The sequence below is a fragment of the Larus michahellis genome, chromosome 2 (assembly GCF_964199755.1).
Source record: "Larus michahellis chromosome 2, bLarMic1.1, whole genome shotgun sequence".
NCBI classification, from domain to species: Eukaryota; Metazoa; Chordata; class Aves; order Charadriiformes; family Laridae; genus Larus; species Larus michahellis.
Window position 1 is genome coordinate 77,761,548 of NC_133897.1, and position 8,494 is coordinate 77,770,041.

Consider the following 8,494-nt stretch of genomic DNA (forward strand, 5'->3'; position numbering starts at 1 on the left):
TCAGGTTGTAGCTATAGTCCTGTACTAGATGTGATGAGAGATAAGGAATGACCTGAGAGACTTCTAAAAAACCCTTTCCAAAACTATATCATTTCTGGGCAGGTCTTGGTAACAATCCATGTCTCTCGGGTTGTAGCTATAGTCCTGTACCAGAAGTGATGAGAGATAAGAAGGAATGACCCGAGAGACTTCTAAAAAACCCTTTCCAAAACTATATCATTTCTGGGCAGGTCTTGGTAACAATCCACGGCGGGTGATCTGATCCAACCAGAATTACAGGGTTACGAGTATGACGCAAAACATAATTTGCAAGCAAGGTATGAACAATTAACAAAATGCATGTGATAAGACTAGAGAGCAGTAGCATTAAAATGTGCTTCCTTTTAAACCAAGTGGTAAATACTTACCATGTCTGACCTGTATCACTGATCTTTATAGTGTACCAGTGGGCATGCCTATACAGCATGACACATGATGCTCCATAGGCATGACAGTATGTTGTAATTAGGCACCGTTCATGAAAGTTTTCACTTCAAGTGTAGTGAAGGTGAAATTGCTCCTAAATGCAGTTGAGAGCTGCTATTACATCATGCTTCAGGATGGTATGCGAGGGGTTGCCAGGAAATTTTTCTTCAAGGTTTTCTTCAAGGTTGTCTTCTGCTTCCCACCATGACAAGGGAAACTGTTGCTTTCTCTTTTGACTTCCTTTGTCTTCCTTTGTGTGCAATATGTTTTCATTTTGCAGACAAGCAAAACTGAGCAATGGGATTTCCCTTTTTAAATGTTATTCTTTATTTTTCTTTCTATCACTGATTGTTAGTAGGAACCCCAAAAATTCACACTGGAAACGTTACAAAAAAGGGAAGAATTAAACCGTCTGAGTGCTAATAGTTCCTTTTAACTTTTACTAGGACGTATATACAATGTAAAAATAATACTTTTAATCTTTGTTTTACACAATCATTGGTGATCATTGGCGTTCTTCTCCATTATAAACACTAGATCTGTTTCTGGAACATCTTTCCCTCTCTAGAGGGCTACGTTGGAGACACACAGCACCCTCCTGAAAAAAATGCAGTACATACACACAATAAAATTCCTCATTAGCCCCATTTATAGCTTTGGTTACAGTGAACGATATCATATTTGCTCTGAAGGAAAAAGTTTAATTATACCTTGTGTTTTGCAAGGAAAAGCTTTGTAAAATTCTTTTAATTACAGGCTGCTAAATATTACCTAGAACTGAAATGTGTTCTTCTTGAACATACAAAAATTTATTTTCTGTTTGTTGAAAATTCACAGAATCACAGATTCCTTTATTATTGACTTAAATAAAGACTTGAATGCTCCTTTTTGTGTGGGAGAAACAGAGGAAAGGAAGAATTTTGCACCCAGAGTTTTTCCCTTTGAAATGTGGGAGTTGTGTGTCCTTGCGTGTCAACATTAAAACGAGACCTACACCAGCACAGGACCAGGTTCAAGCCCTTGGAGTGAAATCTTTTGGTAGAGCCTTTGTCAACTTCAGCAAAGCTGGAATTTTATCCTGAGGCTCTACCATCCCCTTCATGGTCATGATCATTACAGCTTTAAGGCTTGAGGAAGCATGTGCTTTTTATTCCCCCTTATTTTGAATGATGGAGTATAATTACAGTCCCTATGCTCCAGATTCAATTTTTTCTATTTTGCAAAAGTGCTAAGACTTCAAAGCAGAGAATTTTCATAGGCCGGGCTTGCTACCACAGAACTGCCAAAGAAAATGCCACTTTTTGAAAGGCTGGTTTCTGAAAAGGCATTATATGATTTTAATATTTTATTCTGCATGTTGTTGTTAAAGCTCTAATCCTCCTACAAATTCCCCAAAGCACTTTTCTTGGGGTGGAGGGGGTTCATTCTGGAAAGCTTTTTAAAATACAGATGTATATGAAGGAGTATTTAAACTTGCATTACCCAAGCAGGAATGGGAGTTAATTTGAAAACAGAGTGTAGCATTTCAAAGCATGGAATGAAGTAGGTTTTCAGCACAGAGCTTGCTCTTCACCCTATAAGTTGCCATATAGACGGTCTTTCCAGATCAAAAACCTATAATACACCCAGGATCTAGTTAAAAACTCTTCTTCGTGTGGAACCTGATCCTGCACATCTTTTTCAAGTTGGTCATTGCCAATCTAGGTCACTATGAAGAATTAAACCAAGCCCATGGTTTTCAATGTTAAAAGAGCTAATGCACCAGTATGAGCTGCAAGTGGTTTCTGACTCATTAATTTCTGTGAGAAGGTGGTACCCTGTCTGGCCCTTTGATGGGACACGCAATATGCACTCTGGACATTTCATGCATATCCCCGTACAGCTGAGAGGACTTTAGAAGTCCTTGTGCAGATGGTGGAGAGCAGCCTTCCCTGCTCAGGTCCCATGGGCCCCGTTGGCCAACTTACGTGGCGTGTAGGTTCAGGAGCCGAGAGTGTTACGCAGCTTCCTACCTGTGCCAGCAAAGAGCGATATGCACTAAATGCTTTCTTTTGATGCCTTTTCATTCTTCTTAAGCAATACCTAGCTTGATTGGGTTTTGTCTGGTGCAGTCGTTTATGCTGAGATTCAGCGGGGCGTGCATTTCTCAGTCCCCATGGTGTAGATCAAGAGGAATTTCTTTCCTGGGGAGTTGTTCAGACTCGGGCCAGCATAAACAGGATAAGAATCTCCCTGGATGACACTAGCGGATTTAGTCTGGTTTTATGTTTGTAGAGCAGGGGAGCAGGGATTGTCTTGGAAGAAACAGGCAAAAGTCCTATTTCAAAAGCTTCAACAGCAGTTAAGCTTTAATAATACACTCCCTACTTTACTTTGCTGTGAATTCCTGCCAGAAGAAAGGAAAGGATTTCTTTCTTCTGAATCCCAAACTCATTTATCTCTGAAGTGACTGGTCAGGACAAAGTATAAGTGTCAGATAATGATATCTGGAGTAGATTTTAGTATAATGGCTCAATAGTACATGTTGTTGAGGAAAAGGGGAGGTGTTTGGTTTTGATTTTATACATTGCATCTGAAAAATCTTGCTTCCTGAAACTTTGCAGTTCTACTGTGCCAAGGGGTGGATTTTTTTTACTTGAGTGTGTAGATATCTTGCAACTTTTATTGCTTTGTAATTTTTTATAGAATCATTTAGGTTAGAAGGGACCTCAGGAGGTCTGAAGTCCAACCTCCTGCCCAAAACCCTCCAACCTAGCGATGAGATCAGACGAGGTTGCTCAGGGCTTTATCCAGTCAGGTCCTGAAATCCTCAAAGGACAGAGGTTGCACAACCTCTCTCGGCAACCTGAGACACTGCCTGACTGTCCCGGTGGGGAGTTTTAGCCCTTCTATCCCTGTTTCAATTTGTGGCCATTGCCTCTCTGCTGCACACTTCCTTCCTTTTCTCTTCTCAAAGGTGATGGACATCTGCTGTCAGGTCCCCAAAGCCATCCCTTCTTGATGCTGAACAAGCCTTGGTCCCTCACGATCTCCTTACAGACCTGTGTGCCAGCCCTTGGCCCTCCCCTGGACTTGTTGTACGTGACTGTCCTCATTCTTGGCCTGAGGCCGGAACTGGACGTCACATTCTAGGTGCAGTCTCATGAATGCCAAATAAAAGAAAATAATCGCTGCCCTTGACCTGCTGCCCGTGATGCTGACGGTACAGCCTAGGATGCTGCTGGCCTTCCTGGCTGCCAGGCAGGCTGTGGCTGGTGCCCAGGTCACTGCTCACCACCCCCCCAAGTCCTCCCCAGCAGCGCTGCTCCCTGGCCAGGCAGCCCCTAGTTGGCACTGAAGCCAGGGGTTGTTCCTCAGAGTATTCCTCCCTGGCACACAAGGAAGCCCTTGAGCTTTCTGAAGACCATTTCTTTAAGGAGTTAATTGCTCGGTGATCCTTTCTGAGCACAAGAAACTTGTGGGCTAATAACTGTGACGAATTCCTTCCAGCAGTCTTTCCTCTCCTCGGGAACCGCAAGGTGGTGATGGAGCTTCTGTTAAACACGTGTGCCCCGGCAATGATCTCCATGGGAGACTGAGATGCACAACAGGGGTTTCTACTGCACACCGTGTTTCTTGAATCCTATTAGGGAAAGCAAAGCAAAGTGTTACTTCTATTTCTAAAATGATCATTAGTTGTTAAAGTCACCATTACTTTCCAGAAATACCATGGTGCTATTAATAAGGCAAAAAGTACGGCAAAAAAATGCACTTCTAATTACTTACATAGACATGAAGTCTTAATTCTGTAACTGGCATCTACACTTTATTTTGAAGGAGCGGGAGGGCTGCCTGGAAAGGAATGAAGAAGAACGTAAGTCTGAATTCTGACCTCGGTTATGCCAGCTAGTATGCAGGGCAGCTTGGATCCAAATCTATTTTAGGAAGGACTTTAAGATTTAGCTTGTTAAATCTGTACAAAATGAATTACTGTAACAAAGGAAGAAAGCAAGCCTTGTAGTGATAGGACAATAAGGGTTTTATTCCTGTTTTTTCACAGAATTTCCTTAGTGATCTTGACATTTTTAGGCTGTGTGACTTGGTCAAGATTGAGTGTTTGTGGCTAGGCATCAGACATTCATATGCGGAGATGCTTCTAGTAACCAGTCTGATTTTGAGACAGTTTGATCATCAAACCTCCCGGTTCTCAACAGGACAGAGGATGCTGTGCTCTGCTTGGCCTCTTAATTTATCTGACCGGTTCTCCCCGAGTAAGCCGCTGATGCTTATACAACCACATTTATGCTTTGTACTTTCTCACAGAAAGAAGGACTGATTCACTGTGCGGTTCTGCCTTAAAGCCAAACAAACAGGGTTTGGGCCTCCGGTCCTGTTCACTGTTTTCAGAATTGGTTTTTCAAGTTTCCGAATCAGTGGGAAGAGCTGATGTCTTGGATGATCCCAGTGCCGAGTGGGAGACTCAACTGAGTGTCTGCAATGCAAGAGAAAAAACAAGAGATAACACTTCACCTTCTTCTCAAAGAAGCCAGCCTCAAATCTACTGCTTGTTTTTTACATCCCCTGCTATCACAGGAAATCCGAGCAGGATTTGAAGAGGAAGAGCTTTATAAGGGAGATCTTATCACGTGTATTGAAGCAACCTGGAAATCATTACGTGTTTTTAATAGTTTTATGCTGACAATGGTGGGAAGAAGCAAGCTGGAGACAATGGCAACTTTATACAAGGACAGAGCTTGTTACGTACTCTGATATTTATTTCCTTCAGTCATGTGTTGGGGTGTCTTGTCTGGTAATGGCAACCAGATGAAGGGGTAGCTAATCAGGCTCTGTCTCCCATGCTGGACAACTTTGTCATTGCTCCAGGAGGCAAAGAGGAGATACTTTTTCTGGGAAAATTAGGCCAACTCATTTGAGTACCAAATATGGCTTTGGAAAACTACTATGGGATATATAGCTTTTAGGCTTACATTGAAAGAAGCTGCTTATCAGTTTTGAAGGTTGGGATATAGCATTGAGAAGGATATGGAGAATAATGACTCTAGGGCCACTGTTTCACCATCTCAGGTGCTATGGCATCACCAATTCTTGGAACTGAAATCAAGATGAAAAATGATGGCATTGGGAAAAATGAACTCTTCTGTTTTAAACCACACTGTGCCATGGTTTTGGGTTGTACTGTGGTAAATTTCTTTGTAGATATTTTTATTCCATCCATCTGGTTTTCTTTTTAAAGAGAGATAATTCTTGCTAGCAATCGTCAGAGAAGCTAAAAGATAAATTAGTTGGCAATTTTCAGCACTTAGAATTACTAATACTTTTCTGCTGTAAATGTTATGTGCTGCAATTATATACTGGCACTTCTCAGTAGAAGATAGCAATGCAAACATGTATTTTAACAAGCCTCTGCTGCAGCACCATTGATTGTAGCCAGCTATTGTTCTCCTGAGTCCTGCCTCAGACAGGGAGTGAGAAGTTTCCTGGGATTTAGGTCCAGACCTTTTTGACTGAAAGCCAGGGAACAATTAGGAGGCAGTTGAATCTCTACACACACACACACACGCGCGCGCACACACACACACACACTTCTTTAAAATTAAAACTGTGGAGAAGAGGAAGTCAAAAGAGTTTCCCTTGTTTTACTCAGCTGCTGCACAAGGGGCTGGCTATATATAAATTAGTTGTGTTCTTTACTTTGGAGACAGAGTTTTTTTGTGGTGTGCGGTGAAGTCAAGCCACTCTAAAGAGAGAAGTTGCTCAGCTTCTTGCTCGAAAGAAGGTGTCATTTGTGAGTCAAGGCAAGGCAGGAACAAAAGCTTGCTGCTGCCCCACCTGCCAGAAGGACGGGCTTGCGTCCGTCCATCACCTATAGGAAACCATGCGACTGGCAGCTCCCCCCAAGCAGATGGCTCATATTTATGCTGGTTTGCCTTTGTGTTTCTTATTTCCTTTCAGGATTGGAGGATACAAGGCCCTAGCATTGATTTTTCTGTGCAGCTTAAAAGACAAGAAAGCTGCTGCGCTTTTGAAGCTTTAGACTGTCAGTTTTCTTATTCCCTGTAGGTCTTCCATCTCTTTTTCATCTATGCAGATGCCTCTGTCTTCTCTAGATCCTTCCTGGTGACTCCTTTTAGGAAGGAAAAGAAAACTGAAATTCTGGTCCCATTGAAGCATCTTGCTATAAAGCTCCAATTCTATGCTTAATTCTGCATGGGTTTAATTGGCATCTGTGTTTAATTGTGCTCACACATAGTTGTACATGGGAGCAATCAGAGCTCCCTAGTGATTTGCACCGATGAAGCTGTGCTTGTGTAATTACGTCACTCCAAATGTTTAGAGGCAGAAAAAAATTCCAGTTCTTATGGGGAATATCTTTAGGGCTGAGGGAGAAGGCGTCCCCCATTGCCTTTAGTCCTCACAAAGACTGTTCCCACTCTATTCCCATCCAGTCCTGCAAGCTGAATTACTAGAAATTTCTTGCAGCAATAACAAATCTTGCTTTGCGTTTGGGATCCTGTGAGCAAACAGTATCCTTATAATATTAACAGTGCTTTTAATTCTATATCATTTTGTTCAGAAGGTTCACTGAACAAGCAGCATTATGGGGTTTTGATCACAAATGCCATGAGAAAGCAATTGAAATGCAAATAAAACAGATCCTCACAAAACCATTACCCTTTTTTTTTTTTTTTTGAAACAGAGCATGCACTGGGAATATACACCATGAAAAGGGTTTCTAAAAATAAATACAATTGAAAGAAAATTGCACATAATAGTGGAATGTACATCTCTTGTTTGGACAAGAAATACCTAGCTCACTGCATGTATCCCTCATTTAATCTTAACTTTTTCAGTAGGCCTAAGTGCAGTAGTTACCATGAGAAAATATAAGAACATAGGATATTCACTAAAGATTGGAGGAGAAAAAATATGAGTACTAGTTCAGCAGCTACAAGTAACTATTCTAGGCAGTTTTTGTCACCTCAGTTTGAATGGGAAATGAGACAACTGAGAAAGCTAAGCAGTGGGAGAGGAAAAACAAGCCTCAGTGTTTTGCAGGCAACAACTGAAGAGAAGCAGCTTGATCAACAAATTAGCCAGTAGATACAATTTTTACCATACTTAGATTAAGTTTGTGTTATCCTGTCTCTTTGCCTTATGTAATTAAATCATTTAATGTTAGTGATGACGCCGTTAGGGTCTGGCATAAGAGTCTGGGACCAAGACGGTGTTCCTGCAGCAATGAACCCCTGTTCGTGCAGAGGTTCCCATCTACAGAGGTTGTTAAAATCTCTTGGACAGTTAGTCTCTGAACTGAAGTTAAGTAAGGTTTTCAGCCCTTATGGGTAAATTCCCTACTAGAGTTTTCAGAACCCTTTTTCTTTTAGCTCTAGATATTTACGATTTCTTGTTATTTTTTGTTTTTTCTTAAAGAACATGCATTTTCCATAAGAAGTCTGTATTGCATCATTCTTTGCTTACTCATTGTATTGTATCTTTAATTTTTTAAGTCAAATTCTTTTTAACTATTGCCATTAAAACCTAGTCCTTCTAGGGGAGAGCTCCTTGAACTCTCTTAATTTCCAGTTGTTTTCTGGTCAATGATTGTGTGCACAACTGCCAACTTCTAATACAATTAATTTCTATTTGTATTAGTTTCACTGAAGCAACAGAAGAGACAGTCTTCAACTAAGGGCCCTTATAGTGATGACTAGGGGATAAAACTGTGCTGGGGAGGCCTAAAGAAAACATGCACTGCATTTACAGTGTTCTTGCAGTAGGATATTGCAGCAATTTCTGCTGCATAGCCTCCACTTGCAGCAGAATTAAGGATTTGTGCTTTTGACGTTGACCATAAAGATCCTCCCTCTCCCACAAGATGAGTTGGGTCGGTGCACCATGTTGCAGTGTTTGTTGGCTCTGGACGTGTGCTGAAACCAGATTTGTAGATTTTGTAGATTTGTAGATTTTTTAGCTGGTCTAATTCAGGCCTTACCTCACTTGAAACTTAAGTTGGTGTCCAGTGGGATTA